At 48.5% G+C, this 23052-nt stretch overlaps 1 protein-coding gene across 10 annotated transcripts in view; it reads right to left on the bottom strand.

Moving 5' to 3' along the window:
- Positions 1-23052, bottom strand: part of DAB2IP (DAB2 interacting protein) — a 157523-nt gene that overhangs the window by 57870 nt on the left and 76601 nt on the right. Inside the window, exon 1 of one of the 10 annotated variants that reach the window (XM_074556456.1) lies at positions 7940-7964. The exons of the other annotated variants lie outside the window; for them this stretch is intronic. The gene's annotated coding sequence lies outside the window, so the exon portion shown is untranslated. Of the gene's footprint in view, positions 1-7939; positions 7965-23052 lie in introns of those variants that run through there. 10 annotated transcript variants of the gene reach the window in all.

Below are 23052 nucleotides of genomic sequence, written 5' to 3'. Positions count from 1 at the left end.
TTGCCAGAGATGGGCAATTTTGTCCGCAAAGCCCCTTCATAGCAAACAATGGCTGCCTTTAACCTCTGCACTGGTTTCTGGCTTCCAGAAGGACTCTTGCTGTTGCCAGCCCCATCAGCTCACACTGACAGCAGCAGGGGAGCCCCATCCTTCCATGGTGCAGCTGCTGCTGCCCAGGCACAGCTGCCCTGGAGCTGAGCTGAGCACACACAGATCTGTGATATCCAGCTGACCTAGTTCTGACAGCGGTTCCATGCACAGAGCATTGCTGTGGGAGCTGATCCTGCCCCAGCTTTGGGAAGGATTCCTGCAGCCCAGGTGTCCAACATCTGCCCCAGCTGCTGCTCAGCCTCCAGCCAGGCCTGGGGCCCATCAGCACCCCGGGCTCGAGGAGCTGGGGAAGGGCCCTGCAGGAACTGCTCGTGAGCTCAATCCAGCCACAAATGTGGGATGTCTGCCTGATTCACAGTTGCTCTTTTTTGTAGTTCGTGTTGAAGACACAACATTTTTTCTCAATGAGAAAATCTCGGCAAGTTCTGAGGTTTTTGAGGCTTGCTTTGCTTTTCTTAGCGAGGTGCTTAGTGGGTCTGTCAAGCTTGACATCACAGACATCAAAAATGTGATATTCTCATTCAGTTTTCTCTATATTTAGCTTGTTTTCCTGTATTTAGCTGATTGCTGTTTGCCCAGTGAAGCAGAAACCCAAACCTCAGAGCATTGTGATCAACAATTTGATCTCAAGACCTAAAAAACCAGTAAATAATAATAAATCTAAATAAACAGGAGCAGGACACTGAGCAGATGAGTTCAGTAAATGACAAAGCAAACTTTTCCTTTCAACTGAAATGACTAATCCCCCTGAATTACACTTGATAAGGATTCAGGCATGTCATTACTTTGTATTAGTAATAATAACAATAATAAAATCCAAGTACCTTTTGTTGTGAGATACCCTGATCAGGGATTTGTTAAAGAACATTTTATTTCAGAGCTATTTCATTAAATGTAAAAATTAAACTGGAGACAAGAGGCTGTGATTTGTGGGGGGAAAAGTAACTGGAATAAAGAGGCACTTGGAGGATCTAAAAAGCGATAAACACCCTAAAAGAAGCACTGAAGAGCAAATTGTCATGTTCAGAGAGAGAAACCTGCCCGGAACCCCCCAGGACAAAAAACAGAGAAGCCAACTGAATAAAATACAAGCAGAGAAGGGGGGAAAGCTCCAGAAATGGAGTAAGAAAGTTGAAACAATTACTCCAAAGATGAATTTTAAGTTGTGGTCAGTGTCCTCAATCTGTTTCCCCATCCTCTGGGTGCGTTCCCTTCCCCAGAGGGCAATGCAGAGGCAGCAGGGAGGGAGGCAGGAGCTGGCCTTGCCACCAGGCTGGTGTCCCTGTTCCCTGCCCTCCTGGCTCTGCCCCCTCACTGCAGCTCCTGCAGAAGGTTTGTTTGTCCTATTCTGCACTTGTGAAGCATTTCACAAACTCCAGCAGTGCCCCAGGGAGCTGTGCCTTGGTCTGCATGGCCTGGGAGCTGGGAATGGCTCAGGAACTGACTGGAATGGTTCGGATCCTGCATGTGGAGGGGTGGGAGCTGATCCAAGGTGGGTGGGAAGAGGAAGATGATCAAAGGGAAAAGCTTGGATCTCTCTGAATACATCGGGTTTCTCTTAAGCCAGGCTGTATCTTCCCTTTCCAGAACATCTCCCTCACACCTGCCAATGTGGTTTTTAACTTTTAAAATAGTTGGTGCCGCTTCCAAAATGTGTCTGCAACATTTCCAGAAGTGATAGTTTCCCTAATAAGAAAAATGAAGCCCTTCCTGACTGAAATCTGTCATTAGTAACCCCTCAGTGCCGTGCTGGCCCCTGCTATCCCAGAGCCATTCAGCGTGTACCTGCTGGCTGGAGGTGCCCTCGGAGCCTGGCTGTGGCACTGGCACTGAATGGATCCCACCCAGCTGGGCTGCTGTGGCCCTGGTGCTAATGGACAGGAACAGCCCCAGCTTTCAGAGCCCTGAGTGCTTTTCACAGCTGAGTGACCGAGGCACAGCCAGGCCGCAGCTGGGGGAGAGCTCTCGTGCTGTCAGTGTCACAGCCAGCTCTGAACTGCCAACACAGCCAAACTCATGCCCATCTGAAACCCCACTGAAACGCTCAGTGCTGCAGGAAGATTTCTAGGCAGAAAGGTGGAGGAAATGCCACATGAAGGGGTAAACCTGTGGACAGTCCTGCCAAGGAGAGCATTCTGGCACAGCCTGTGAGTGGTACTTGGGCTTGGAACCCCAACACCAGGGGAGTTATCCTGTGTTACACCTCATTCCTCTCATCAAAACAATAAACCTGGCTCAGGAATGCAGGTCCATAGAAATACTGGCAGATCTGGCCTTAATACACAAGTTTCTAACTAACACCAAGTTTAGTGTCTGTGTGAGCAAAGAGTCTCTGGGGTCTGTGATCAGGGAACAATTCTGTTTCAGGCCTGGATTGATGGTGTGGTGCAGCTGTGCACAGGGGGCTCAGGGATCCACGAGTTTGGTTCCAAAGCACTTTTAGGAGATCTTCCCACAGCACAGAGGGCACTCACAGGGCTCCTGGTGATCCATAAGGCTGCCAGGACAGGGTAGGGACTGGAACATCTTTGCCAAGCAGCTCCTGACAAAGCAGGAGGAAGAAGCAGAGATGGAAAATACCCTGAGGTTATAAGATATTTAAAAAAAAAAAAAAAGTCCAATTGAGAAATTATTCCTGGGATTTGATTTGTTGCCATTCCCATTGGCATTTCTGGGAAATTTTCTTTTTATAAATAAAATACATTTTAAAGTAAAATGTCTTGCTTCTAGGTTTTCTGGTGCAACCCAGTGAAGAAGACTGCATAATATCTTTGTAGAAAATAAAGCTCAATTATCTTATAGGCCTTGGATCTGTACTGCAATTGTAGCAATGGGATGGGTGCCCCGAGCAACAGGAACTGTGCAAATATAGAAAGTGAACAAAGCCACAGAGATTCACCATTTCAAACAAAAACTGCTGCAGTCATCCAGTCATTCATGGAAGGAATATGGTCTGCAGCTGCTGCCTGCTGGAGAGCCTAGAATCAGACAGTCCACAATGGTTTGGGTTGGAAGGGCCGTTAAAACTCAATCCATTCCACCCCTGCCATGGGCAGGGACACCTTCCACTATCCCAGGTTGCTCCAGCCTGGCCTTGGGCACTGCCAGGGATCCAGGGGCAGTCACAGCTGCTCTGGGCACCTGTGCCAGGGCCTGCCCACCCTCCCAGGGAGAAATTTCTGTGCTGCTGTGTTTCTGCTTTCACTTTGAGCCAATTACTCCTTATCCTCTGACCACACTTCCTGATAAAGAGTCACTCTTTGACGCTAGGAGGACTTATACAAGAGTAATTAGAAAATATTATCTATATATGTTAGATGTTACTGTTCCAAGAGCCCTTTCCTGTAAGCTGCTGGGAGGCCTGGCTGGCTTTGTGGCCTTTGGCAGGATTCTTCTCTGTCCTTTCACTCCTGTTCCCAGCTCAGTATCCCAGAACAAGCTCCATCTAACATGGGATCCTGCCTCCAGCAGGAAGGCAATCTTGTTAACAGAGAGAGAACACAGCTCCTGGCCCTTGAAGGCAGGCAGGCAGAGCCCTGAAACTTTGGATTTATTCTTCTTGCTGATGTTGGTTGCTTAGCTACAAATATTCTCAATGCTCATAAAAGCCTCTCTCCATTAGTCCTCACCACAAGGTTTTAAGTCCAGCCACAGTTTATTTTTCTTGAAACCTAGGTGATGAAATTTCTGCATGTGAGCTGGAGAATGCCCTGTTCCCTGTGCAGAGCCTGACAAGTGCTGTGAGCACGAGCAGGAGCACAGGAGATGTCACCCTCCAGCACCCAAGATGGGCAACAGAGCCCAGCTCTGATGTAAGAGCACGCTTAAAAAAGGAAACAGAAAGGGAAGAAAAAAGTAAGAGCCAAGACTGATGAACCAAAGTGAGCCTGCAGCTGAAGCAGAGCTGCTGGCAGCTCGTCCTGTGGAGCTCTTTGAGGCAATGCCTGCAAAGTGACAGCTCTGCTCAGCATCTGCTCCCAGGCTAACGCAGCCGTGGGCAAACCAGGCAGGATGGGATCAGCTGGTACAGGTCTGGCACAGCATCCCCAGCACACGATGCTGTCCCACAGAGCTCCTCTCCCAGCCCTGCCGTGTGTCCCTCGCTGCATGTGGCTGCTGCAAGGTGGGAGAACTCCTTAACCTGGGGAGCACCAGCTCCTTCCCACCCTGCTCTGCCGCTGTGTGAGGGACAGGAAAAGGCCAGCAACAGGTGACATGAGTCACTGGGAAATGATGGCCTGGTCTCAGGCAGGGAGAAATAAAATGACTGGAAACAATCATCTTGTGGAGCTGCCCGGCACAGAACAAAGGGAGTTGGTCTGGGTAGGAACCCAGGGACAATGGTGGCACCAGCTGTGGGGACAGGGCAGCCAACAGAAATCCAAAGTGGGCTTTTTCCTGCCTGCTGAAATTAGAGAACAATGAGCAAAACCTCTGTGGTAGGAAAGGGAAGCAGCTCAGCAGGAACACACAGCTCTGGCACCCAAGTGCTTCCAGCAGCACCCAGCTCCTCCCAGCCCAAACTGGAATTCTGTAATCCCAGAATTACTGGATAGGAAGGAACAGACATGCACACAGAACTGTGAGTGCTGTCACATTCTGATGACTAAAAGCTGGAACACTTGAACAGTGAAAAGCACCTTTTGGGCTCACAGTGCCTCGTGTCTGGTGAGCAGGTAGCAAAGGAACACACTGGGAGTCAAGGGTCTCTTTATCAAACTAATTTCTTAACAAACAACCTTGCAATGATGCCAAGAGAGAGCAGAAAGCTCCCAGTCAGCACTGCTCTGCAATCAGCGATTAATTTGTTGCCCGATGCTTTGCTTGCTGCCCATGACAGAGCTCATAAATCCTCATTTTTATTGATGTCCTGGCCGAAGGGCCATGCTGGAAAGGGCTGCCTTGTGCTGCAGGTGTGCTGGGCAATCACCTTGCAGGATATGACAAACTGCTTAGAGGCTTTTGTAAAGCCTTTTAATCATTTTATCCGTCTAATTCTTGTTTTTATTGTCTTTGCTGTAAATCCATGGCAGCAGCTCAATTTGCATCCTGCTCTTTCTGGGAAATGGAGTGTGAGACCCTCCCATGGCAGCAGGGCAGGGGCTGTCCCCCTCAGTGCCACAGCACCACACAGAGCATCTGCAGTGCCACCAGCAAGGTCCCAGTCAGGCCCAGTGGAACTGGGGCCCTTCTCCCCCAGTCCTGGCTGCTGCTGTTACCACAGTGCAGGGGATGGCATGAAGAAAAATGGCGCCTGTTTAAAAGAGACAGACATTTCCTCTATGGTGAAGAGGTGGAAGAAGGAACCAGTGCTGGGGGAAGGGAGAGTCTATTGGAAAAAGTTTCCATCAATGTCTACTGGCCAAGTCTTTAGAAGTATTGAAGTCTGGGTCTTAACAAGTGTTAAAATCTGGGTCTCCAGCACCTAAAACTGTGACTGAACAGAGCAGTGCCTTTACATGTTGGTATCCCAGGTGATACAACTCCAAGTTCTGTGAATGTCTCCTCTCAACACAAGTGACAATTGTATCTTATTAAATCTGTCATCAAATTGCAGCTCTCTGAAACAGTGCAAGTCAAAGAGAAGCAAAGCAGGGGGGTGTTTCTGTACAATACCCAGTGGAGCTGAGGGAGCCCTTTACATAAGAAAGGTGTTATTTCTGCCACTTGGAGCTGAAGGAAACTCAGGGAATTACTGAGAGCTTTCTCATCCCACTCACGATCTTCCCAGCTCCCCCAGGGCACTCCAGGACAGCCTGGGAGTGGCTGGGACAGCAGCAGGCACAGGGCTGTGCCTCAGGGAGCTGGAGCTCCTTGCTCAGGGGTCACTGGAGGGAACAGAGACCTCCTGAGAAACTGGGGCTCCCCTTTGTCTCCAGTTCTGCCGTTCCAGTCGCTCCACTCCCATCTCCCTGTGCCAATATTGGCACTAACAAGGCCACAGGAGGCGGCTCAGCCTCACCAGAGGCTCTGTTATCTCCTCAAGCCCCACAGCAGCTCCAGTCCTGCCCAGGGACACTTCCCACTAATTGCTGTGCAGTGGGAAGGAGGATGGGGCCAGGAGGTGCAAACAGCCTGCAAGGTCACACGTGCCTGGCTGGGCCTCTCCAAAGATCATCCACACCCAACCCTGCCTCATCACCGCTGCTCAAGTCCTGAAGCCATGGCTGGGAATCAAGAGGAAGCAAGGAGAGTCCTATCAGCTTACCTCTGAGCATTAACACAACCATTAATTACCACTTGCTCATCAAGCTACAGCTTAATGAGGACCAATAGAGATGGGGCCACGACCTTTCCTCCCTCCCTTCACACTCCTTTCCCTACACCCACGCTGTGAGCCGTGATCCCTGGTCCTGCCTGGGGTAGATGCTCAGTGTCACTGCTGGGACAACTCACCAGCTGTACCAGCTCACAAATCTGAATGAGACTCAAAGCAAGCATTCCCTGCTTTCATTGTATTTAGGTGTTCCTAGTGTAGGTATCACAGAATCCCAGAACAGTTTGGGTTGGAAGGGACCTTAAAGTTCATGTTGTTCTAAACCCTTGTCACGGGCAGGGAACCTTTCACCAGACCAGGCTGCTCATATTATTATAAATATGCTTTGTTTTTAAGCTTTGCTGGGATTATTATTTGCTGCATTTATTGGCCAGTGCATGGCTATGAGGGCTAAGAGGGATTCTGCTGCTGTTACTGCAGGTGATACTGGCCACCCTGCAACTTTTGGGGAAAAGGAGATGGGAGGGAAGAAATCTGAAGCCTATTGAGGACACAAGCACTTGGCAGATTTTAATTTGAAATACTTTTTTCCTTTTCAATCATATCCTTTTCCGCTGGGCTCTGCAAAGAGCAGAGCTGGACAATCGTACGGGAAGCTGGGGGAGCCTAACAATAGAGGAGGAGTGGAGAGGGGAGTGGAAGCAGCCTGTCTCCTTGTACTCAAAATGAAACATGATAAAGAAACAAATTGCATAAAGGATGACTAACAAAGACAGCTTTAAAAATCGTTTCAGGGTTAGCCTTCTCAGGTTGACAGCAGGGACAGCAGGAAAGGACATTCGGTTTCACACATTACGTAAGTTTTAGTCCATCTCCCTTTCAAGTTCTCTGTCTGCTCCTACCACTGATCCAGCCACCCACACTGGCTGCAGACCCCCAGGCACGGCCACTTCTTTCTTTACAATCACACAAATCTTTTACAACGGCTTTGGAAAATCTGTGAATTCTGCATGGTCCCTCCTCTCCGCTCCCCATGGATGTGAGGGAATTCTTGCCTGGTGTCCGTGCTCCCAATCCACCGCATCCCTCCTGCAGGAGCATCAGGGCCCGGAGCAAGCCCCTTCCCAGCAAACCCTGTCACCACTCGACTCCTGCAGGCTCCTGTGTCCCGCGGTGCTGGAGGGAGCGCCGGGAGCTGTGTTGGTGATGGAATCCAGAGGGTGGCTCCAGGCACAAGCTGCCCCGACCCCCACAGGAAACAGCACAAACATCGGCACCCCCGAACTGCCGGCCAGAGCTCGGCAGAGCCCTGCTCCAGCACTCCAGCCTTGGGAAACACGGCTCACTGCAAGCTGCCGCAGCCCCAGCACTCCCCACCAGCTGAAATAATGTGCTGGAAAGTCTGTTTGCTCCAGATCTGCTCCCTGTCCCTTTTGAAAGTGCTGTGTATCAATTCAAAGGATTGTAAAGGTCCAGCTTTTCAATCATCGACTTCCAGAGCAAGCTTCCAGAGGTGCAGGGAACACTTTGTCATTGCAGTGCCATTGCACTTCGGCAGATCCTGGTGAACCACAGAAAGGAAAGGTAAGTGGAAAACTACCAGGCACTTACCCAAGCCTCCACGGGACAGGGAAATAAGATCAGGACAGAAGAGTAAGATCAGGAGAGAAAAGCAATGCTGAGGTCCCCAGGAAAGTCAGCTGCTCCGGGAGCAGAGCGAGTCCATCCCCGCTCCCTCCCCCGGCCGGCTCTGCCCGCTTTGGGTCCGGACTGCGAGACTTCCTCTGCAGCTGATAGCGGGCTTCTGCAAGTAAACTGACTGCTGCCCTTTGTGAGGGGAGGAGGGGGCTGGGAAGCTCAGCCCCTTCCCTTGCTTTGTAATTCAAACCCTTCCTCGAGGCTCGGTGTTTTGGAGGAGAGGCATCTGCTCCAGCCCCGTCCCCGCTGCCGCGGAGCTCACACCGGTGCTGGCGGCCGGCCAGGCTTGCAGAATGGAGTTTACATGACAAAGCAGCTCCTTCCTAATTAAACTTCATCCAGCACTTTTCTGTCTCATACATAATTAGCGCAGAACAACAAACATAGAGGTAGGAAGGGAGAGTTTGAGCACGGGTTGCTCTGTCTGCACCTCTGAATAATTTTCAGATTTCCTCTTTATTTATGCAGTAACTATCTCCCATCACTTCCAAAACATTCCGTATCCACCATCCCTGCTGGGGGCACTTGGCCTGATGCCACTGCCAAAGACTGGGCAGGGCTGGGAGGAGGGATGGGAGGATGGATTCAAGCAGGGATGGAGCAGGGATGGAGGAGGGATGGAGCAGGGATGGAGCAGGGAAGGAGCAGGGATGGAGCAGGGATGGAGCAGGGATGGAGCAGGGATGGAGGAGGGATGGAGCAGGGATGGAGGAGGGATGGAGGAGGGATGGAGGAGGGATGGAGCAGAGATGGAGCAGGGAAGGAGCAGGGATGGAGCAGGGATGGAGGAGGGATGGAGGAGGGATGGAGGAGGGATGGAGGAGGGATGGAGGAGGGATGGAGGAGGGATGGAGCAGAGATGGAGCAGGGAAGGAGCAGGGATGGAGCAGGGATGGAGGAGGGATGGAGCAGGGACGGAGCAGGGATGGAGCAGGGATGGGAGCAGGGATGGAGCAGGGATGGAGGAGGGATGGAGCAGGGATGGAGCAGGGATGGAGGAGGGATGGAGCAGGGATGGAGCAGGGATGGAGCAGGGATGGAGGAGGAATGGAGGAGGGATGGAGCAGGGATGGAGCAGGGATGGAGCAGGGATGGAGCAGGGATGGAGCAGGGATGGAGGAGGGATGGAGCAGGGATGGAGCAGGGATGGAGGAGGGATGGAGGAGGGATGGAGGACGGATGCAGGGATGGAGCAGGGATGGAGGAGGGATGGAGCAGGGAGGAGCAGGGATGGAGCAGGGATGGAGGACGGATGCTGGTTGTGTCAGAGCAGAGCACACTCCCAAACCCTCCCGGACACGGTGCTGCTCCCAAAGCCTGTCAGTGCAGTGTCAACATCTTTCCATAGGCAGCTGCAGCAGGATGGGGCAGCTCTGATCTTTATTACCTCCTGAAGGCAGTTAATCTTTAAAGCTCAAACCACAACTGCTGTCAGCTTAGCTCGCAGCCTCCTTCTATTGGTATTTACAAGTTACATTTTAAATTGTAAAGAAGTCCAGGCACATGGGAGTTTGTCCACAAACCAGACAGAGGGAAACTAAAGCACATTCTCCTCAAATCTGCCTGAAATCTAAACTTTTATTTTTAGCCATCCCCAGTGTGATAATAAACTCTAGTCCCTGACAGCAACATATGGATCTCATCTCCACTGAAGTCCAATATTACAATAATCCACAGTGACCTGGTAAACAGGCTCAATCCAACAGATTTTACTTCACCCTGTCAATGAGAAAGTTCTGGTATATGACAGAAATAAAAGAAAAAAACCTGGAATATTTTGTTTCATTTCCTACAACCCCCTACGACTCCCAAATGTGTGTGTCTGTATTGTTCTAAGACATAAGGAGCTTGCTTTTCTTCTAATTACACTGGTTTGAAGTAATTATTCTCATTTATTCTCCGTGTACATGAGCACATCAAAATAGGAATTGACCCAGTATCAAATATTCCCTGTTTTAGGAATTATTCCAGCTGCTTGTAACACTGAAGGTCCACGAGAGCCTGGGAGAATGTATCCACATGCAGGCTTATCTCTTCATTTCAGACCATTCATCATTCCTTGCCTGGAAGCAACAGTTAATTTCCAACAACTCAATGTCAAGATGGCAGTTTAAATCCTCTTGAGGATTGCCCCAGGAGAAGATTTTGTCCCAGTTCTTTTGCAGCCTCTTTTGATGTCACTCAGTTTTAGAGTGCGATAGAAATAAAGGAAGAGTGAAGATCTGCTGGTGACCATCCCCACCCAAGGAAGGATCATCTCTCCAGAGCCTTCTTTTGTGATTTCAATAGGGACAGAAATGAAGAGTCAGAATGGTTTGGGTTGGAAGGGACCTAAAAGATCACCCATCTCCATCCCTCCTGCCATGCTCAGAGACACCTCCCACTATTCAGAAAGGAGAAATACAGCCTGCCAGAAAATGCTGCATGTCATCGAGAGGCTTTCCCAGGGTTACCATTTTCTCTGGACATAGATTAGCACAACTCTTGCACAAAGGAGGAGAAACTTCCAACTCAGAGTGGAGGAGAAGGACCTGAGCCAACTCCAACAGACTGGACCTTTCTGAAAAGGCCACATCACAACCAGACCTGTCCCCCAGACCTCCCAAACAGCAACCCTGATAAAATCCCCAGGAAGAACCCGCAGAGCAGAGCAGAGTCCTGACATGCCCTTCTCCCCTTTACTGTCTCTTACATTTATTTGGATTCAGCTTTATCTCTTCATTTTAAGGACTCTCTCAGCACATTTTATTGGTATCAGTGGCCCTTTTACCAAGGACAATCTGCATTGAACATTTTGGGAAGCAATGATTTAGGAAGCTGCAGGTAGCATGGCAGAGTGGCTGTCGAGCCATCCCTGGAAATCAGAAGGTGTCTAAAGAGGGTGTTTACAAGCAGAATGCTGCTAAAAGTCTGCCTTGGTTGCAGATAACAAGGCTGAGACAATGACAGATTTCCTTCCCCTGGCAGCCAAGAGCAGCTCCCCGTGATTGCCTTGCCGTGTTTATCCAGGATGCTGGGAGAGAGCAGGCACCAAATCTGCAATTAATTGGCAGTTTGCAAGAGCATATTGCCTAAAGATAAACAGAGTGGGTGATCGTGTCGTATGGAAAACGGCTGAGTGCTGCAGATGTAGTGTTGACCCAGTTTAAAAAAAAAAAGAAGTTTTTTTTGTTCTCTTGGAAAATAAATGTTCTGAAATGAATACTTTTTTTCTTTTTGCATGGTCCCTCTGGCCTTTGAATATTTTGTGTACGTAAGCCATTCCAGGTTCTTTCTTAATCTGGAAGGACATAGTAAATTATGAATTAGCTGAAAAGTTTTCTTGCTGACATCAGAGGAGCAGGAGGTACACTGTGACACAGAGTTAATGGCTTCCCTCTTCACAGAGGGGCTTTGTGAGCAGGAGAAGACACGACTGGATCGAAGTGGGAATCAGGTGATGTGGACAGGAACAGAACTGCCCATTCCCAGCTCCAGTGGATGTGGAGATCAGGTCCAGAGGGGGGAATGGTTTTTCAATCACAGAATCACAGAAGGGTTTGGGGTGGAAGGGACACCTCCCACTATCCCAGGTTGCTCCAAGCCCCTGTCCAGCCTGGCCTTGGACACTTCCAAGTCTGGGGCAGCCACAGCTTCAGGGAGGATCTGCACCAGGATCAGGGGCCTGGCAAATGGAGAGTGCTGTGAGTGGGAGGGACAGGCTCTGGTTTCCACATACAGACATTGTCAGACAAAAAGGCACAAAGATGACATGAAACCCAGAGTCAGGGAAGGAAGAAGATACAGGAGAAGACTGCTGAGGAGCTCAGGACAGGATACACACTGTGGAAAATGTGCTGAGGCTGGAAAGGGAAGGGAAAAAGCAAGCTGAACGTGATGCTGGGGGAGCTGGGAAGCTGGAGAGCCACAAGAAGGGATATCTGTGACACCATCAGGGCAGCAGCACAAAAGCTGTGGATCAAGTGCGAGGCACAAATGCTAAAGAGAGAAGCTCTCACTTTCAGGAGATGGAATTCATTAGGAGCAAAGTCCTCCATGCAGAATTTCAGCCAGAATGCTCTGCAGCTCCATGCACAGCAGCAGCAGGCAATGAAAATCAGTGCCCTCACAGGACAAAAGGACACTGTCCCCTCTCCTTTTTTATATTCAGTGCTATAAAACTCAAGCTCAAAGCATGTGACAGATCTCTCACTTCATTTTACTGCAGCCACACTGACCTTACAGCACTGGTCAGATCCAACAGGAAAACAAGTCTCAACCTGGCAATTTCTATGCAGGAATAAAGCACCGAGATTGTATCTGGCCTGGCCAATGTGATGACACCAAAATGCCTTTACAGGAATTCCTGATCCCATGGGAGATTGCTACAGCAGGCTTGGACTTGTTGTGTTGCTGGATCCTCTCCCTGTGCCAGGCTCTGAACAGAGTGGATGGGGTGCACTGCACACTCCACAGCTGAGAACCTTCCTTCTTCTACAGTGAGGTGATTCCAGGTGAATTCTTCATGCAGAACTCAATCCAGATTTCCTTTGCATTCCCCCAAAGGCCAGGCCTCAAGGAGGAACTGGAACACCAACACAGGAGTTTGGTGTTTCAGAAGCATGGCAAAAATTCAGCAGCTTTTTAAAAAATCTTTTTCTTTTAGATCAAAGTTTCTGTATTTGGGTACCTAAAATTAGCTAGCAAAATAAGTGACATTTTATTCAGAGATGCAAAATTTCCATTGATTTTAATGGATTCAGCATCCCAGAAAACTAGGCCACTTATTTATGTACCTACATAAGCATTTGAATCCCTGACTTGAAGGAGCCAAGTTTGTAAATGATGACCTTATGTTTTAAAAATCATGAGACAACTCTGCGTGCATCAGTCTGTTATTCCCTTTATTTCTGTCAGCAAGGCTCATTCAGAGGTAGATTTAAGCTGTAAAATGTGCCTTTAAAGTTTCCTGCAATAAGGTCTCCTCTATTTAGCAAAACACTTAGGCACAGCTTAATGTCTTCCTGAAGAGAAGCACTTGAGTGAATCAAGGCTAACAGCTTCCTCACAGCCCTCCTTGAGATGAGGAACCAATCTCTGTCTCCCCACAGAAAATTGCTGATCCTGATGGGAATGGCTCAGCAGCCTTGAAGACTCTTTCTGCCTCATCACTTTGCCCTAGGAACAGCCTAACATTGCACAGCACTCGGGTCTGCAGAGCACAGCAAGGTAACAACACCAAAAACCCTCCACAGGGTTCCTGGCCAGGCTGGATGGGGCTTGGAGCATCCTGGGAGCATGGAAGGTTCCCTGTCCAGGCAGGGGCTGGCTGAGCTTTAGGATTCCTTCCAGCCCAAAGCATTCTGTGGTTCCAGGACTGTGCAGGATGGGTGGAGGGAGGGAAGGGGCAGCCAGAAGCAGCCAAACCCCAGGCAGGAGGTGTCCCTGGGGAGGGCAGGTGTAAAGCAGTGAGGCACCATCACTTTGCTGATGCAAAACCTCAACCTGTTCCTTACCCTGTGACTTTCTGTGTTAATCCAGTGCCACTGTGCCCCTCAGAAAACTGCCATGTGGCTGCTTAACGAAAGAGCTGTATAATTTACCTCTGATTGTTTCAAACACTTGGCAGGCAACAATAGATAAAAACTGACAGGACCTTCACAGTTAACAATGCAACCTAATGAAGTGAAATACTGCTCAGAGAAATATTGTGACAGGTATCCATGGACTGAAATAAAGGAAAAGATGTGGTGGGGTAGATTGGGCTCTGCAGTCCTTCAGCCCTGACTGTGAAGAGAAATCACCAGATCTTCCTTCCCTCTGCCTCAATTGTGTCAGGCTGGTTTGGTTACACAGCACTGAATGCAAGCATGTGAAAGCACAGAAGTTAAAGAATTTCCCAGAGAGGAGCTAAAATGAGTTGAGCTCCATTCTGCCACATTTTCACATTCCTGCAGCTGTTTCCAGCAGGAGTTCACCACTGGAATGACACGGTCCATGGGAGGGAAGCAATGGGGGAAAACCCAGAACGTGGGCAAAGGCAGGACAGGAGCGAGCAGGCAGCAGGAGCCTTTGTGTGCAGGTGCTGACAGGGACAGCGCTGCAGAGCTGGGCTGGGGGCTCTGCCAGGACATGGAACCCCGGCAGGAAGAGTTACTGCCCCTGCACACAGCCACAGGCACTTCCTATTTCCCTTTATCTTACAAATCGCAGCTCAGAGCCTGAATTATTCAGAGCAGACTCCAGTGACAGCTCCTTGGAGCAGGGGGACACAGATGGCGGCTGCGGTTCCCCTGCGCAGGCGTATCCAGGGCTCTGCCTGGACAATTAGCACCGTTTGTTAATCGGGCAGGAGGCAGCCAGGTGCAGCACACCGTGCTGGGAACCAGCCCCTCTCCTCACTGCAGAGGGTGCTGGGGTGAGCTGCACCCCTGTCCTGGCAGGGGACAGAGCCCAGGCTGGACTGGGCTGGTTATCTGTGGTGTCACCCACTGCCTGGGCTAAAATGACATTAGAGACTCCAAGGTTAATGAGCAAAAGCTCTGTCAGGGAGCTGCTCCCTGCTGAGATTTCCAGTGGGCAGGTATGATTGTGTCAGTGTGCTGTGAGGAGGCTCTGTGCACAGAGCAGGATCAATAGCCTGATGATAAATCCATCTATATCTATATCTATATCTATATCTATATCTATATCTATATCTATATCTATATCTATATCTATATCTATATCTACACACTGCTGACTGTGACACAGCCCTGGCCACAACAATGTTTCTGCTGCTTGGTCTCCCTCCATGCTGCCAGCCTCCTTCTGCCTTGACCACAATGGAGAGAGACATGAGGCTGCAGCCTTCCCAAAAAATCACAGGCAAACAGAGCATCTGGACTTTGAGGCAAGTTAAACACTGGGAACTAATTTGGTTTCCATGGTGAAGGACTGTGAAGTTTCACTTACCCCAGGAAGAACGGGAGGTTTCCATTTGCTGGCCTAAGGTAAAAGTATAAAGAAAATTACATCTGGATGGGAGTGGAGACAACTGACTGGGAGAAAACTACAGGAGAAAATGAGGGGGGGAAATGGTGCAGCTCCAGCAGCACTGCCTGAGTAACACCAGTCATGCACTCGGCCAAATTTTTGTTATTACCTGTCCAACTCTTTTACACAACTCAATAAAGGACACCCTGACCTATGGTGGGAATGTGCTCCAGCAGCTCTGAGGAAACAAACAGGCAAATCCCTGGAAAGGCAGGAGAATGGGAATTGTGGTGTGTGGAGCCACACAGGCCCAGGCAGGGCTCAGAATCCCAGGGACAGATTCTCTGTTTCCATCAGGGACAGATTCTCTGCTTCCATCAGGGACAGATTCTCCGCTTCCACGGCCACACTCTCCCTCTGCACACCGTGAGTTTATCTGCTCTGGACAAACCCAGAGAGGGAACATTTTAAAAAGCATCTGGTCTGCTCTCAGCATTCCCTCCCAGCACCAGGATGCAGCATTCCCCCAAAATTTAAGCTAAAGCTGTTCAAGGGAATGTGAGACGTGCCAGGCTCTGTATTTCTAATGGGAGCTGACACTGCCAGCACTGGAAATCAGATGGGAAGAAGTCCTCAGACAAGGAGACTGATTAAAAAACATAACTGACAATGGCAAATAGCTTAAAGGATTTAAACCCCCCAAAATGAAATCCATCCTCAACCCAAAAATAAAACACACAGAAAATCTTTACTTTTGTGCAAGTCAAAGTCAATTTAAAGGCAAGGCAATACTGTAAAGGTCACATGGATCTTTCATGTATCCATATACCTGATAGTCACAGCTCTGTTTTCAAACTACACTTGAAATTAATTTTAAATTTACTGATGTTTCTGAACTCATTAAACTAGAACTTCACAGGAGCAGGCAAATAGAGACAACTGGATCAGATCATACACCATTTTCTGGGGGGCAAGAGGGAAGAATCCTCCTGCCTGGAGCACTGAAAAGACACCAGGAAGCCTTTGGAGCATCTGCCCCCTGCCCTGCCCCAGGGACCTGCACCCAGGCACCAAAGGCTCAGATGTGTCTCCAGTGCCAGTCCAGCCCCCACTGCCCCCAATTCCCTGCATGGCACAAACGTTCCCACCAGGAATGGCACCAGTTTTGCCTTTCAGCGTGTTGTTCTCTCTGGGTTAAGCAGAACTTATGTTCCATTCACAGAAGAAAATCACTGTCTGTGTGAGAAAACACACGGCAGGCTCGAGTGTGACACTGCTGTTACCACACCCCAGCAAGGATGAAAGAAACAATAATAATAGTAACCAAAAATTTAAAAACATCTCTGTGCATATTTCACTACGACAGAGATTTGCATGTTCATCTCCAAAACTGGGTGAAAAGAGTCTTAAAATATTGTTTTTGCTATTTTAACTGTAAATACAGGAAGCTTTTTCTGTCTCTACCTACTCAATGACACCATTTCCAGACTTTTTTTCTACATTTTTGCTACACCAAAAGGGGAAAAATAGAAGTAAGAAAAGAAATAAAGTCCTGGCTTTTAAGTAGTGAAAACTCAAAGTAGTCAAAGTTATATAATAATCCTATGAAAGTGGGGGAAGTTATTAGCATGGAGTGAATCAGAGGAGGTTCTGGAAAAGCTGCACAGGGCAGGTGCCCCGAGCTGGAGCCAGGGACAGCACTGAGAGGGAATCTCTCTGAACCAACGTGTTTGAAGGCTGCAAACAGCCTGGACGTTCAGTTTGGTGACTCACAGCTTGTGGCAGCCCAGAAAGACCTTTGTGTGATTGATCTCTCAGATCCAGCCCCAAAATCCAAGTTTCAAAGGCCTCTGGGGAATGAATGCCCCCAGCTGCCCCTGGTGTCACCAGGGCACCCCCAGGAGGGGCAGGGGCTGCTCCAGGCAGGGCTGGGAGGGATCAGGGCTCTGGAGCAGCCCCTGCCCTGCAGTTTGCTGCAGCCACCACAACACAACCCACCGGTCCTCCGGATGTCGTTAATAAATACTAAATGTCGTTAATAAATACTAAATGAAACCACTTGGAAAGAGGGAGAAAAATCCCATCTCCAGTGTTTTGGAGCACATTAAGAAACCAATAGCAGCTGCAGGCCTGAAAGGAAAGTCTGAGGGGCTGAGCTCTGGGGAACAGCAGCTTTGCAGTGTCACACAGAGGGGTTTGCTGGCACTCCTGCTTCACTAACAGGCCTTGTTTCACTGGCATGAGGGTGGAAGAAATCTGCTTCCCATCAGTTTTCCTGTGTTTGGGCTGTGGGAAGTGTTATTTCTTAGAGGATGAGGCAGTTTATTGGCCAGGGATATTTCCAGTGCATTTATTTTGTTATTGTTGTGAATTTGGATTAGAGGCATCTCAGTCCTCCCCACAATTGCTGGCAGCATGCTGTAAAGATATGATTAATTAAAGTGTGACTATGAATCCACTCAGAGGCTTAGAGTTTTCCTCCTCCTAAGACTAAACAGAGAAAGGGCCACTTAACAAAGTTCAGACCTTGAAGCAGATTTCAAAGTACACTCAGTTTAGCTCAGCAGTTTAGCTCAGCACAATGAGAAGGTTCAACCTTCAATATTTAAAAGCTATGAGCCCTCAGAGAGAAGAGACTTCTGCTTCTGGTCCAATCCCAAACACAGAAAGAAATAAATAAGAGATAAATAACCAAGCCCTGCTCAGAAAGGCCTCAGGCAGCACAGCAGAAATTCCCTGCTCACCTGGGGGACTCCTCCTTAGCCTGGGTGACATTTTTACCTTTGCAGGCAGCTCAGCCATGGAACACAGGCAGTCCTGAGGTTTGAGATTAAAACAACACATTCTGGCTCTTGCTCTGCAAGAAGCCACTGGAAATCCTGGAAGACCTTCAAAACTGAGCAGTGTAGTACTTGAAAAGGAGACACAGCTTGACTAAATTGAAAAAATCTGAATTTCCTAACATGGACTTAAAAGGTGCTACTGAATCTTTAATGACTGCAAGACAGAGCTGGCTCAGTCTGAGCAGGGCTCAAGGTCTCCTTTTGAAGAAGTCAAACTTGAAAAAAAATAAAATAAGAAAAATATCTGCTACATTCTAAGGTCACAAAGGGTTCCATGAAACTCTGCATCTCTCCCAACTCTGAGTTCCTAAATGACAGTCACTGGTGAATCAGGAGCACCCACTTCAACAGAGCATAATTAGCTGGGGAAGGAAAACACAGCAGCCTGAAAGAGTCCTTCTCTAACAAGAGCTTGTGAGGGGCAGTGTGCTGCAGAAACAGATGGAAAATGGGGCTATTTATTTATTTCAAGAGCACAGAATTCCTATTCATTAAATGTTACTTTTGAGCAGTTTGGCACCCACAGTTTCTGACCGATGGATGGCTCAGAGGGACAGCCCAAGGGGGGAGCACAGGTTTTGTTGCTTTCTGGTACCCACAGGGTCATTCCCAGCCCCTTTTCCAAGCTCTCACAATAATTTCCCACCACCAGTATTACCTACAACCCCCACAGTCAGTTCCTCTGCATCACTAATTCTGTTTTAGACAAGAACTCTGGTCTTCTGTTTTAGACAAGACAAGGCTACAGTGAAGCACCTCAACAGATGAGCTGTTAGGCAGAGCTGTAAATTTAGATAGTGCAAAACCAAAACTATAAATTTAAAATTAAATATTTAAAGTTTGGATGAGGGCAAAAAATAAACTCTTTGAAAGAATAGCCATTATTAGAGATTATAAATCTGCATGCTAATTTATGTGGTTACTATTGACATTTTCTTTCTAATTCAGCTTTTAGCCCTTTTCTTGCATGCAGATTCTAGTTAAGAGCATTGTGATGTGCAGAAGGCTTAATCCAACAGAACCCCCCTAATATGCAATTTAAGGATCTCAGGTTCATTGATAGTCCTAGGAGCAGCTTGTTTAACAGATTATTTCATGGGGCTGAGTCCATCTGAGACACTGGGGACAGGAACTGCCTTCCCACAGGCACCCTTTGGAATGTCCAGGCTCCTGTGGGGATGGAGCTCCTTTCAAGGGTGTTCTCCATCCTCAGTCCATTTACTGGACAGGTAAAAACTGCAGAATCCTGGAGAGGTCTGTTTCCCAGAGATCCCAGCAGGATCTGTCCTCTCTGCAGGCATTTTGATAAGAAAATGAAATGAATACCCAAACACTCTGCTCCTCATCAGCCATCGATTCACCTACTGGCAGTTTCAGTAATAAATTAGATCAATGTAATTATTGTGTGTGCACACAGATGTCAAATCACAATCACTATGATCAGATCAGCTGGGTGTTTCCTAGAAAAACAGTATTTATCCATATTTGGGAGAGCAGAAAAGGTTCATCTGCCCATCCAGAACCCGAAAGAGACAAACTTCCCAATGAGGTTTTGACACTGTGTTTCATGGACTAAATCCTGAAAACAATTTACTCTGGGAAACAAACACATTATTTTTCTAGTTCTGTGCTCTATCCAACCACTTCCTCTTCAACAGATCCAACTATGAGAAAGGCCAAAAATCCCCCAAACTCTGCAGCTTTCAATGTCCTGGAAGAAATCAATATTTTGCAGGCACAATGCCCATCTCTGGTGTTGACAGGCAGCAGCTGAGCTGACACAGACACCCCAAAGGAAAGCACCAAGAGCCCCAGAGAACAAACCCTGTCCCCATGCCAGGACACCCCCAGGCACCCTCCCCTGCTCTCAGCCCCCCCTGGGAAGCAGAAGGGACCTGTTGGCGGCTTGGCTCCTCCAGCACATCCTGCAGCAGGGCAGGGCAGGGCAGGGCAGCTCTCCCTGCCTCTCCAGGCAGCCTGCTCCAACTGACACTGCGGGCCTGGGTGCTGCATCTCCCCACCTTGTCTCCTGTTTACCTCTCAATTATCCACCTTAAATTCTTCCCCCTCCCCGTGCTGACACCTCGGAAGCGCAGGTTATGAAATGCGGCTCTGTTATCTGTCAGCACCCCAGATAAGAGCCCTGCCTGCGCTCCCTGCTCCTGCAGCAGCTCAGGAACTCACCCTCACCCAGGCAGAGCTGCTCCCTGGGCTGTGCCAGGGCTGCCAGGGCTGTGCTCAGATCACACACCGGGGCCTCGGCACAGCAGCAGCCACCAGGGCCCGAGCCTACTTTGCTGCCTCCAATTGAGCTTGTTAACCATTCCCAAAAATGAGTATATTTTAATTACTGTTTTCTGAGAATTGGGATTATTTTCCTTCTAAATATATTCGTCTGATTATCTCCAGGATGAAATTCATTTGGTTAATTACCATCTTTTTAATTTGTTTAAGACTGTGTTTCAGTTTCCTGTGCTGTAACACCTCCCTGCCAGCTCTGCCTGCATTTATTCAGTGTCTGACAGATTCCCATCTCAGGGAGCAAACAGAAGGTTTCCATAAAAAACATGCAGAGCCCCCAGCCTTGCAGGCAGCCTGTGATCCCACCTGAAATCCAGGGGAAGGAGGAGCAGAATTCAAACGTGGGACCCTCTCAGCCTCCAGTTCCATTTCCAATCCCTGCACTCACTCCAAGCCCTCCTGGCAGACACCCCCCCATGTAACATCTCATTCATCAGCCAAACCACAGCAGTTTGTACCTGGATCATTCTATTGTCATCTTATTACTACCCCAAAACAGCAACAGACAAATTCCAATTTCATTACCAAGATCTTGATTCCAGTCACTGATGCATTTACTGGAAGAACCCAAACATAATTTTATTTCCAGTTTCCTAGACTGTCCCAACAATAAAAAATAAAACCTTCCATGGGTAATGCAAACGAGACCAATGGAGACATAGGAGAAATTTCAGATATTCTTAAGCCAATAGAAACCCCAGCCAAAGGGAAAGGTCATGGCACCCAGTTAAATTACAGACATGGCCTTGAAGAGCAGGAACACCAGGAGAGCATCCAAAAGCTTGGGAAAAGATGTTTACATGGGGAACAGTGACAGTCCCAGCTGGTGGACATGGCCCTCGCTCTCCCCACGCTGATCCCACCCCAGGGAATTTTGCACAGCAGCTCAGAGGCTCTGAGCCCCTGCTGCCCCAGCCTCAGCTGCACCCACGTTTCTGTTCCATGCCAACACATTTCCATCCTGCTCAGAAAGCTGTTTGTCCCTTAATAGGGCACATTTTCCAACCAGCTTTGTTGTTCTGCAAATTATGGGCTTTAAAGAATTAATGGCGGAATATAAATCAATTTAGTTCACTGAGAGTGTGTGTGTTTTATGTGGTAGAGGTTTTCAAAGAAAAGTAATTAGTTGATTTGGCATTTTAATCTTCAGAAAAATAAAGAAGCTATTTTTCTCCTAAGAGGATGTGTTTGAACACATAAACATATGCTGCATTTTCTGAAACTATATTAAGAAATATTATTTATTGGTTAGATGTGGCTGATAAGTGTTTCTATTGTCTCAGGAAGATTCTTTGTGATAAAGATTTCACTACAAGGACTGCATTTCACTTTCCAAAATGCCTGACCACAGGTTTAAAAAAAAAAAACCAAAACAGAGAGGTCCAGTTTGTTTCTCTGCCAGCTCTGTCCCTTTCCCAGGAATGCTCTTTTCTCCAGGTGGCCCCTCCTGTGTTCTGTGGAGATGCCATGGCCACAGGGCTGACCTCTCCCTGCACAGCTGTACCAGGCACATCTGGCCCCGGCCAGAGCAGCAGGCAGGAGCAGGGAGGGTGTGTGTGTGTGAGGAGCAGCTCGGGCAGAGCTGGGCTGATGGAGAGCAGCAGCCCCCTCCCGGGGATGGTTGCATAAGATCCTCTGCTTTGCATTTTCTTCTCTCCCTGGCTGCAGCCCGGCTGTCTGAAGCCAAAGGGCTGTTTGTGCTCTGTGAGAGAATGAGCCTGTCCCACTGCTGAGTGGCATTTGCCCCGTTGGTGTGTGTGCCACACAAAGAAAGGGTTCCACCTTCCTCCCTTTGCTGAATGTCCCACATTAACACTGGGTGTGTTCAGCAGAGCCAAAGCAAAGACAGCCAGCCACGCATCTGAGTTTGCTTTGCCCCTGCTCCCCCAGAACAACTCATTTAACAGCAGCACAGCAATTAGAAAATCGATATTCCATTCAGACATGACTGTTTGGGCTGCAGCATTGCTGGAGGAACTTCTCTGGCAGCCTCATCTTTGCCTGGACAAAGGATAAGGCAGGAAGGACACTGTGCTGTTGGGAGATCTGATTGATTTAGGATGATTTCTCTTAGAGCCCACACGGTATTTGCAGACTGTTTCAGGTACAGGCAGTGTGGAGATGACATTCTCTTAATAAGCAGCTCTGTGCCAGGAGTGTGCATATAAATACAGCTGCAGAGAAATGCAAGCTTGCTTTCTTGTTTAATATCACACCACCCACCTGAATAAAACAGAACCTGACACATGTCATAAGGAATTACTGGAAGAATGCAAGGCCCTTAGGCACCAGAGCCCCATTTGTATTCCAGTCGTATTAACCAAAAATAAAATAAATAAGTAACAATCACATCTTTGCCATGAAAGGATTTTCCAGCCATTCAAGCACTTACTACGAGGCTGCTACACATTCCTGTGCTGGAAGTGCAAGGGCAGCAAAGGGGAGGGAAACAGAGACAAAGCAAAGAGCAGAAATCACAGTGGAGAAATCAGTGAGATTTGCTGCTTTGGAAGGCTCAGCCTGGCCCAGATCAGCCCAGCTCAGCCCAGCCTGGCCCAGCCCTGCTGTCTTCCCCGAATTCTATAATTAGTATCCGTGATTATTCCAGCAGGATTCAGAACCCTGCCCATCTGCAGAGTGCAGGGTGGGAGCAGCCTGCTTTGTGTTCATGTTATTTAAAATAAGAACAGTAATTGCCAATTGTTGTGGTGGAAAACCACTCCCTTACGGAGTCAGGCACGATGGAGAGCTCTGTGTGGGCTCCACCTTTCCCAGCCACTAGGGAGAGTGGGAAAGCAAAAATTCCCCAAACTCTGAGCAAACCCACCCACCTTCCCCAGAAAAGTGAAAATCAGATCCATGGTTACTAAATTAAGGAGCAGGAACTCCTTCTGCAGGGAACACGAGCGCTGAAAGCCGTCCAACACA

Source organism: Zonotrichia albicollis, chromosome 21 (assembly GCF_047830755.1).
Source record: "Zonotrichia albicollis isolate bZonAlb1 chromosome 21, bZonAlb1.hap1, whole genome shotgun sequence".
NCBI lineage: Eukaryota > Metazoa > Chordata > Aves > Passeriformes > Passerellidae > Zonotrichia > Zonotrichia albicollis.
This window is presented reverse-complemented; position numbering and strand designations above follow the sequence as displayed.